This window comes from Stigmatopora argus, chromosome 6 (genome assembly GCF_051989625.1).
Source record: "Stigmatopora argus isolate UIUO_Sarg chromosome 6, RoL_Sarg_1.0, whole genome shotgun sequence".
In the NCBI taxonomy this organism is placed as follows: Eukaryota; Metazoa; Chordata; class Actinopteri; order Syngnathiformes; family Syngnathidae; genus Stigmatopora; species Stigmatopora argus.
The window spans coordinates 18,567,501-18,578,423 of NC_135392.1; the positions used below are offsets into that span (position 1 = coordinate 18,567,501).

A 10,923-nucleotide genomic window follows, 5' to 3' on the forward strand; every position below is an offset into this window, starting at 1 on the left:
ATTTATATGTAAAATCTGTAAGTCGCTCCAATGTCCTAAAAAAAAAGTGCCCCACTTTTGTATGAACGATATGAGAAACACAAAAATAAAATAAAAATAGAAAATTATTTATTGTATTAAAATGAATAACAAGCATGCAAAGATGTTTTCTTCATTCAGTAACAGAACAGCAAGGGAGAAGCGAACCTTAAGACACGAACACACATCACATCTAAACAACTTTAAATTATGAATTCAAAACAACTTTGGGCGGCTCGCTGGAACGAGTCGTTAGCGCGTCACCCTCACAGCTCTGGGGTCCTGGGTTCAAATCCAGGTCACGTGTGGAGTTTGCATGTTCTACCCGGGCCTATATGAGTTTTCTCTAGGTACTCCGGTTTCCTCCCAAATCCCAAAAACATGTATGGTAGGCTGATTGGACACTCTAAATTGCCCCTAGTGTAAATGGTTGTCCGTCTCCTTGTGCTGGCCACCGATTTGGGGTGTCCCCCGCCTCTGGCCCTAAGTCAGCTGGGATAGGCACCCCCCGTGACCATTGTGAGGATAAAGCGATTCAGAAAAAGAAATAAAAGGCCACGTGCGGTAAATTTACATCATTTCTTTTTATGAGGCTGAAAATAGTCTGCTTGCTCATGGTTATGATTTCTTCAATTGATTATTTTATTTATTTCAATATGCACAGCAACTTTTAGTTTGAAGGAAAATTTATAAAAATGAAGTCACCTGTCAAATTTTCTGCACCATTTCAGCATTACTTTTCATAGCGTGAGGGGGTTATCTTACCTTTATTGCACAACAAAAATAGAGATTTAAATCATCATATTTTCAATCGTCTTTTCTTATAAAGTAAGAAGCACATCATTACTTTCATAATTGATGGAAAGTAATGTATTTATGTCTTCGCAAGTCTGAAGCTTCAAATTCGAGAGAAAAAGATGTGATAGTTAGTTATGATAATTATCGATAGACTGATTTTTTTAATCTTTATTTTTATTTATTTTTTAATCGTAATAACATTTTTTTTGTCCAGACTTACACCAGTGTAAGTCACGTTTTAAGGGGATTTTTTTTTATAAAACCTGAACAGCAAGAACAGTTATTTCTTTGTGAAAGGCAATAATACAATAATATAACAAATGACATGGGGAACCACAGTATTTCCTTGTACATAAGCCGTATTTGAACCAATTTGGCCGCCACAACATCTTAAACTTCTGGTAAAAAATTGTCATTTCGGTCATTAAAAAGCATCAGTTTCACATCAAGAAACATATTTCTTTTTTCAAATTGAATAATTTGATATTTTGCATATTAACTTCCTTATGATATTGACCCTAATAATGTGCTTTTGATTCATACAGTATCTCAGAAATACCACATGCGATGATTTTTCTTAAGATTTTCCCTTCAAAGTAACACATTGGGGGCGGCTTATACGCAAAAAAATGTAAAATTTAACTATTTTAAGGCTATTTTAAGGTGGTGCCTTCACGTGGGGGCGGCTTATTTGCGAGTAAATACGGTAAGTAAGGAGACAGAGTAATTTACTTCTACTGGCTGCTCTTATGCATTCATATACCACCCGACTTCACAACACATCTTAGAAGCAGGTCATTTGTGAACAACACTACCCTCAGGTATGGTTCGCTAAAAATACCCATCAACCTTTGCGGGTAGAACAGACCAACAACAACTTTCACTACAGTGAAAACAGAAAAACAGGCTGAATAGGTGTACAGTATGTTAACATAACACATTCACTAATATTACTTGACATCTAAACAAAGAACTTAGAAGAGATCTAAAATCCCAACCTGGCCTATACAATCAATATTCAATTTCGGAACGGTGTCAACAATACAAAATTATACATGGCCAACATGTTTTCACGCGTGCAGTGTAATCAATGATATCTTCCTTGTCAAATTCGTCTGACATTTCCATACAAAGAACAACTTTTACATACTTTCCAGTAAAGAGGAAATAAACAAAGTGAGTTAAGCCTGCATGCTTTTGCTAACAACCCAAAGTGGGAGGATGCGGTTGGGCGAGTGCAGCCTGCTCGCACAATTTTAGCCCGTGTGATTTCGAGTCACATCATTTTCTTGAATTTATGAAAGCACCCACTGGTGTGCCTGGTAATAAGAAAAATGCTTAAAACAAATGTATTATATATGTATAGAATATCTTATTACAAACGAGCAGCCTACCATTGACAGCAACAAAAATTAAGTGAATGTCGTTGCAACAGACGCTCACAATCTCTGTTGAACATTTACCAAACACACAATCTACTGTGACCAACTAATGATCCTCCCTCGATTTTCACTTCTGTCTTGGCCAGTGTTCATTATTTTCATTTCGGCTTGGGTCAAACAGGAAAGTCTGAACGGTTGAGCTCACTACAGCGCCACTAGAGCAGCACTGTTAACCTCAAAACCCTAGACTACATTGCGACCTAAACAAGGGCAACTTACGTAAAAGTTTTTTAATATTGGAATACTTTACTTAACTGCAAATTACTTTCAAAGGTTGTGTTTTATAGATGAGTTACTATCGTTAAAACAAATAATATTGTAATGTTTCTAGGAGTGCCTAAAGCTTCCCAACATGCATTGTGGTGTTAGGGATGTGAGTAACATTTAAAGTTCATGTTCTGTGCTAATAATTTCTAAAGTTACTGTCCCAGTTGTTTCATTATTTGTTATTTATGCTATTTAGTTTGTTATGAGATCATTTCAGTTTTATTGTGACACTGTGACTGTGCATGACACCTTAAAAGATAATGACCAGTCATTATCTATCATTTTTGTGGAAGTGAATAAATGGTAGCCGGTGGACAAGTGGCCAGCTTCACAGTTCTGGGGTTGAGTGTTTGATCCCAGGTCATTCCTCAATGTGTGGAGTTTGCATGCTCTTCCTGGGCTTGCGTGGGTTTTCTCTGGGTACTTTGGTTTCCTTACACATCTCAAAATCATGCAGAGTAGGCTGGTTGAACACTCTAAATTGGCCTGTGGTATGAACGTGAGCATTAATTATTGTCCGTCTCCTAGTGCCCTAGGATTGGCTGGCCACCAATTTAGGGTGTCCCCCGCCTGCTACCCGTAGTTAGCCGGTACAGGCCCCAGAATCCCCCACGTCCCTTGTGAGGAGAAGTGCTTCATAAAATGATTGAATGAAAGCCTGTTCTTCTGCTTCCAAAATAATAGTGCAAATTGTTCCACACCGTGTCGTGGGTGCCACAATATAGAAACAAAATGTCATTTTAGCTGAGGTGTCCCTACAATAATTTCACATTAAGTCGCTCTTAAGTATAAATCACACCAAGTTATGAAAAAAAAAAAACATGTATAGTCCGGAAATACTAGTATCGGAAAGGGCACCGCATCCAAGAAAATTAACATTTAAACCTGGCCTATTGAGCTTACTCACCCAGCAGAATGGTGCAACTGAATGGCTTTTAGTAATGCTGAACCAGTTTCAATATGACACAGGGAGTTGGAAATACCTCATATAATGTAATCTCAATGACACAGCATAAAAACGATCCCTAAAGGAAAGGTGATCAACTTCGGAGATCCAGCTAACTGTACATCATCATCCAGTCCTGACTGATTAACTAAGAAAAAATATGGTTACTTTATCGTAAATATGTTTTTGAGAAGCCCTTTCATTATGTGTATAAAGTTTGTTCAAGGCCAGGAGATGGATAGGGATACACTTACAAACCATGATCTGCAGAATCAGTATCAGGGAAGATTTGGTTACCGTATTTTCATGACTATTCGGCGCATCGTATTTTTAGCCACAGTGTCAGTAACGAGTGCTATTTCTGTAGTTTAAACACACAAAGCACGCACCGTTTTTTTAGACGCATATATATTATATATTATATATGGATGAACATCGAAACGCAATAGCGCTGGCTACCGGAAGCAGCCTATTTCCGGGTTCCGGTGCGCAGTGACTGCTGGGAAATATAGTTCTTGCACGCTACACCCACAGGCTAAAAACACATTTGTAAAAAGGCAACGGAAGCAAAACTGAGTTCGGTTGTACTTTTAGACATTTTACAACTTACTCACGTAATCATCACCCACAAATCCATCAAAGTCCTCATTTTCTGTGTCCGAATTAAACAATTGCCCAAATGAGTCTTCCAAAACGCCGGGTCCAGCGTTTGTAGTTCTCAAGCCTCCGGGAATGACGGCAAGCTCCAAGTTTTTTTATTTATATATATATATATATATATATATATATGTATATATATATATATATATATATATATATATATATATATATATATATATATATATATATATATATATATATATATGTATATATATGTATATATATGTATATATATATATATATATATATATATATATATATATATGTATATATATGTGTATATATATATATATATGTATATATATATATATATATATATATATATATGTGTATATATATGTATATATATATATATATATGTATATATTAGTATATATATATATATATTAGTTCGCAGTCTACCTTTGAATGCGCCGTTGACGCCAACATCTAGCGGCAGGATTTCTTTTGTAAATACAGTCGAAATGATCATACTGGGTGTATTGAAGAACTGGGTGTATTAAGAACTCGATATCCCAGCAGTCACTGCGCAGTATTTATCTACGGGAAATAGTAGAGTCTGGGGCTGCTTGGCGTAGTTGTATGTATATATAGTTCACAGTCTAGCTTTGAATGCTCTGTTGACGCCAACATTTCTTTTGTAAATACAGCCGAAATGATCATACTGGGTGTATTGAAGAACTGGGTGTATTAAGAACTCCATATCCCAGCAGTCACTGCGCAGTACTTTATCTACGGGAAATAGTAGTCTGGGGCTGCTTGGTGTAGTTGTATATATATAGTTCACAGTCTAGCTTTGAATGCTCTGTTGACGCCAACATTTATTTTGTAAATATAGCCGAAATGACGGCGAGCACCAAATTAGTGTGCTCGCGCGACGTCATATTGGGTGTATTAAGAACTCGATATCCCAGCAGTCACTGCGCAGTAGCTGGCCTCCCATTGGCTAGGGGGCAGCTGCATCTCCATTACAGCAATCCCTCCCTCGATTATCGCGACCTCACTTATCGCGAATTCACTACTTTACTATTTTTGTCTGCTATTAATTGTTTTTTTTTACTTCAGTGCTGAGTACTAGTAGCAAGAGTGGCTTCCGCTTGCAAGTATCACGGTGGATGAAGAATGTTTTTTTTTTGTTAAAAAAAGAAAATCCAAGCTGAAACTCGCAAGCGGAAGCCACTCTTGCTACTAGGACTCAGCACTGAAGTTTTTTTTTTTTTTTTATTAGGGGGGACCCACGTCGCAATTTTTATATTATCGCGGCCATGTCTGGTCTACATTAACCGCGATATTCGAGGGATTACTGTATAATCATTTGGTGCCTTCGACACTAATTCATCATGGAGTACAAATAGGCTTTTTGATGAGTCGTTCCGTGTGTGGTTAATGGAACTTTAATGGAACACTCCCCCCCTCTGTCCCCCCCTTCGAAATCCGTATAATTTTAGTACTATTATACACATTTTAGTAATATTAAACCACTAGTTAGGTGTTACTTTGTTAATAGATGGCAAATTAGAACAAATAAAACATTTTTTCCAATCCAATATCCTGTTTTTGGTGTTTTTTCAGAGGGTTGGAACGAATTAATTTATTTTTAGTTCATTTCAATGGGAAACGTTCGTTTTGAGTTACGAGAAAATTGACATACGAGCTCAGTCCTGGAACGAATTAAGCACGTATCTCAGGGTACCACTGTACTGGGCAGTTCAAGTTCAAAAGAAAAAAGTGGTGGATTCTCGTATTGGTCCGATTAAAAGACGATCCTGATTACAAGACGACCCCCTCTTTTTCAAGACTCAAGTTTGAAAAAAGACTGAACACCAAATTAAATTTTTGTACAGAAGCAAATGATAACAATAAATGTATATTTTTTACTTTAATGTTTTTACAACTTTCCTTGTTCTATTAGCCTGGCTTCTGTCGGCTACTTCTTTTTTGGAACCATTCAGCCATGCCTACGCTGTCACACGCATGGGACTAGCTGTTACAATACGCAGCAGAAGTAGCAACACCTCGGTGCCACCGGAGTTTCGGAGCTGGACAAAAGTGCCGGGAGAAGAGGCAACGCTTCTGACCAACCATTCCATCGCGGGATACGATGGAAGAGCTGTCGGCGCTTACCAGCAACGGAGTCGAGGAGTTCTGCCCTGCTGCTGTTTTCTTCAGCTCCAGACTACTGAGGAACTGTGCGGATAAGCTTGGAAGAGTGACTCTGCATATTCTCTACCTCGGTCACAGTCTGCAGAAGTTCCCCATCTCGTGGAAGACTTCCTGTGTGTGGTTCCAGTTTTTGTCCAACTTTACAACGTCTTTTTGATTCTATCCGTTTTTGCTACCGAAACCAAGATGGTGCCGTTCAAATGGCAGCCGGTGGCGGTAGCTCTGTGCACTCTTGCTTGTTTTGTGTTTTTGCTGCTTTTCTGTCTTAATGATTTGATTTGGAGATTCTTAATGATCCCATTGACTTTGATTTGCTTTGTACTTTGTGCTTTTGCTTTTGATTTGTTGTTCTGCAGCCTTTGCGACTGTACTGTTTAACTTGTAACTATGCCTTTTTTTGCTACTGTCACAATGAAATTTCTCGAATACGGGATGGATAAAGTTATTCAATCCAATCCAAGAGAAAAAACGTGTTATTTTGCCTCAATCAAATCTTACAAAAACTGTCTATCAAATCTTAATATCTGAACATTTAAACATCCAAACTAAAGAGCAGTCACATTTGTAAATGAATGGCTTCTACTTTTTTTTAAAATGTAAATAGACCAATCTACTGTGATAAAACAACAAAATTGCAATAACTGCATTAACCATTAAAGTGTTCAACAATCATTTTAAAGATATCTGGCGCCATCTCGCATGAACGGGTATAATGTCTAGACCCCAAATTTACGACGACCGACACTTTTTCAGTTTTATTTCAATGCAAAAAACACCATCTTATCATCGGGCCAATACATTATGTAGCATGGGAAAAAAAAATCACCCCATGAATCATCACTTTATCATGGTGGTGGGGTTTGTGTGTCCCAATGATACTAGGAGCACCATTCCTTGTTTGCAAGCTTAGAAAACTAGGTGATATCATCAGGAAGCGCCAAGCGCTGCTCTAATTGCATCATTAGCTAAAGCAATGACTCAGTTGCAGTGACTTTTGCACCATCTCTCCCGCCCCTTCCAGAAAGACAAGCCTCCAGCTTTTCTCTGCTCAAGCAGAATATTTCTAATGTTTTGTGAAACAGTGCCAAATGTTAACATTCCAGAAATATCCAACAACAACTATCCAAGAACAAACTATTGCACTCATTCTAAATATTTACTTTTGTCAATCAATATAGGGATCAAAGCCATCATAGTGCAGATAGCTGGTCCTCGTACTAAGGTTGTCATTCATGCACATCACACTGGTACAGTGTTTAAAGGCCCACTTTCACATGGGAGAGTACTTTACTGATTTCAGTAGATGGAACTTCCATGACCCACAACCCATTGTCCCTTTATTTGTTAAAATAAACTAAAAAGAGAGGAAAAAAACACCTTTAAGCCCATTTCGCTCTTTCAAAATATGTTTGCAGTACTGCTGCGGAGTGACATCACGAACTTGCGCACTCGGCCCTCTTCAGTTAAGTTTCATTACTGTGGCAGTCAGTTTTTTTATGTGTTTTTGTACAAGAAAGTCAATTGTTTTATCAGAAAATGGTTCATGGGTGCTGTGTAGGATATTGGAAGAACACGGATACTGCTGATATAAACATTTTTTTTCCAATTCGACGAAGGGGTGAAATGCATGTAACCTTGTGCAATATTCGAGGCAAAGGTGTTAATGTATTCCGCCGCGGCTTTCGAGTAGGAACTTGCTGCTTCCCCATGCGTCACAACCAAGTGCATCCCAGTTCGATTTTTAAAGTTATCGACCTAGCCTCGAGGTACCACTGTATTCTTAAACCAGGCAGCCTGGTGATCAAGTGTTTAGTGCGTCGGCCTCGGAGTTCTGGGGCTGAGGGTTCGATCCCAAGTCGATCCTCGCTGTGTGGGTTTGCATGTTGGGCTTGCGTGGGTTTTCTCCAGGTACTCCGATTTCCTTCCACATTCCAAAAGCAAGTATGTTTGGCTGGTTGAACACTCTAAATTGCCCCAAAGTAGGAATTTGAGTCTGTATGGTCGTCCGTCTCATTGTGCCCAGCGATGGGCTGGCCACCAATAGTGAGCTAGGATGGGTTCCAGCACCTCCTACGACCCTTGAGGATAAGCTGCTCGGAAAATGAATGAATGAATGATAAAATCAATAAGAACTCGTCGACATCCACCTTTTGCGATGTGACATTTGCCGTCTGCTGGCTCCCTCTCTCTTGTGACATCATTGATTTTCATGAAAGCTGATGGCAGCGTTACATAAATGTTTTTTGTGCAATATTAATACTTATAGATCTGTGTGAGAGGTAATCCTTTATTTTTGAATACACTGACAATATTATATCATTAAATTGTTTGTAAAAAATAACTAGTCATCTCTCTTCCATGAAGAGCAGCCGGCGATGGAAATGTATAGTCAGCTACAATGCTACCAAGGGTCCTTCCTTTGACACTGGCCATTGGGGGATGTGTAAAGCTGGTTACGATTCTGCCAAGGGCCTTCTCAATTTGACTCGTAGCCAACCGTACGCATTGACTGAAAGAAACTGCTGCCTCTTGCAAGCGGACTTCTGGGCCGCTGTTCGCCACCAGCCGGCTGTTTCGCTCATGCTAAGCCCTGCCGACAAGAGAGACGCTTCTCCTCGTATTCACAAAACCTCAATGGCATGGTAGATGAGTTCTAACTACTGCCATCCAAGGGACACCCTGAATTGGTGGCCAGCCAATCGTAGGGCGCAAGGAGACTGACAACCATTAGGGCAGGGGTAGGCAAACTATTCCACAAAGGTGGGTGCAGGTTTTCATTCCAACACCTTTACACCAATCTGGTGTCCTACAAGTGCAATCTGTGGATAGCAGTCAGGTGTTTCTTGTTTCCTTCAGAAATCTCATTGATTTAAGTGTCTGTGCTGGATCAGTTGCACCAAACACCTGCACCCACAGCGGACCTTGAGGACCGGTTTGGCCACCCCTGCCTTAGGGCAATTTTGGGATTGGGAGGAAACCAGAAAACACGGAAAAAACCCAGGCAAGACCAGGGAGAACATGGAGATGACAGTGAGGACCGACCTGGAATCGAACCCTTGTCCCCAGAACCGTGAGGCCAACACGCTAATCACTAGGCTGACGCGCTAACCACTAGGCCGCCACGCTAACCCAGGAGTGGGCAAACCGGACCTCGAGGGCCGCTGTGTGTGCAGGTTTTTGTTCCAACCGATCCAACCCAGTTTAACCAATGAGGTTAAACTAAAGCACCTGACTGTAAACCACTGATTGCACCAGATTGGTGGAAAGGTTTTGCCTTATAGGTTGGTATAAAAACCCACACCTTTTGTGGAATAGTTTTCCCACCCCTGCGCTAACCACTCGGCCGCCAGGCCGCCAAGTGATTGAATTTCTTGAAAAAAAAGGAAAACGCTAGCCACAATAGCAATGAAACTAAACGTAAGAGAACGTGTACGCAAAGAGCCCGTCTATTCGTAATGTCACTCAGTAGTAATAGTGTAGATTTATCGCCAAAGGCAAAATGGGATTAAAACTACTTGGACTATGGGTTATGGCTCAAGGAAATCCAAGCTATCAAATTCAGTAAAGTGGCCACCCATGCATGATAGGGGGTCTTTAAAGCCAATCAAAGTAATTGATTAACCTTGACTCAACTGGAGTGTCCCTTTTTAAAAAACTTACTATGTGGATGACCTCAAGATGGTCGGAACAACGAAGCTGCAGTGACGAGTAAGACTTCCAGGTCGAAAAGGTGTATTTGATTTATTCTTTTAAGGGAAAACTTGTAGTCTGGAATCGAAATCAATCTTTTCTAACACCAGTCCAGGAGGTTTTCTGTCACACTTTGTGTGCAATTCTTCATTTGGCAGTCATTTTCTGGCACACCTTGAGTGCAATTTATCCTTTGGCAGCGATCCCTAGTTTTAATGAACATGGGGGATTTTCTGCAGTGGTGCATTCGCATTGGCGTGCAACGCGTTGTCCCGTTGTCAAGGTGACGTTTGAACTAGCCACCTGGCCTCTCTGCAGTACGGAGCACGGACACCTCCCGGAGGTGACGTCTCCGCGTCAGCTCCCATCTGCAGGACAACTCTCCACGGCGGAAATGCTCGACGGTCAGGGGAGAAGGGGGCATCACGTCAAAAGCTTCTTAGTTTCACGGACGTGGATGCCACCTTGAGCTTCCCGTTTACGCTCCGTTTGCCCACATCTGATTTAAGCAGAGGATGTAGAACCATGATGATGCACACAAATTGAAATCAAAGGCAAGGTAATCCCGGAAAAATGAATCTATATTGGTTCGCGGAGCAACATTTGTCGTTTTAACACGCGTTAATTGTTTATAGCTGCCGAAGAGTGGCATGACTGTCGCGACTACCTTGATTAAGCCGAGTAAATTCAAGCGTTTGGCTCACACGGTCTTCCACCTGCGATACATTAAAATGAACACACTCAGATCATCAATGAGATTCTTACCGTTGGTGAAATTCTTCCCTTTATGATTTTATCTCTCCAGTGATGAGGAGCGTGTGGTTTGTGTTGCTCTCTTGACACAACTACCACGCGTTGTGAAGAGCACCGCCCCACTGAGTCTAACAGTAAGATGTCATTGGCCATTGCAAGAACGGCTGCAGCCACAGCGCGGCTCCT

At 40.4% G+C, this 10,923-nt stretch overlaps 1 protein-coding gene across 1 annotated transcript in view; it reads right to left on the minus strand.

Annotated features, from left to right (window-relative positions):
* The window catches only part of kcnab2a (potassium voltage-gated channel subfamily A regulatory beta subunit 2a), a 124,463-nt gene extending 113,605 nt beyond the window's left edge, over window positions 1-10,858 (minus strand). Inside the window, exon 1 of the mRNA XM_077602491.1 lies at window positions 10,750-10,858. The gene's annotated coding sequence lies outside the window, so the exon portion shown is untranslated. The remainder of the gene's footprint in view (window positions 1-10,749) is intronic.
* Between the last annotated feature and the right edge of the window lie 65 nt (window positions 10,859-10,923).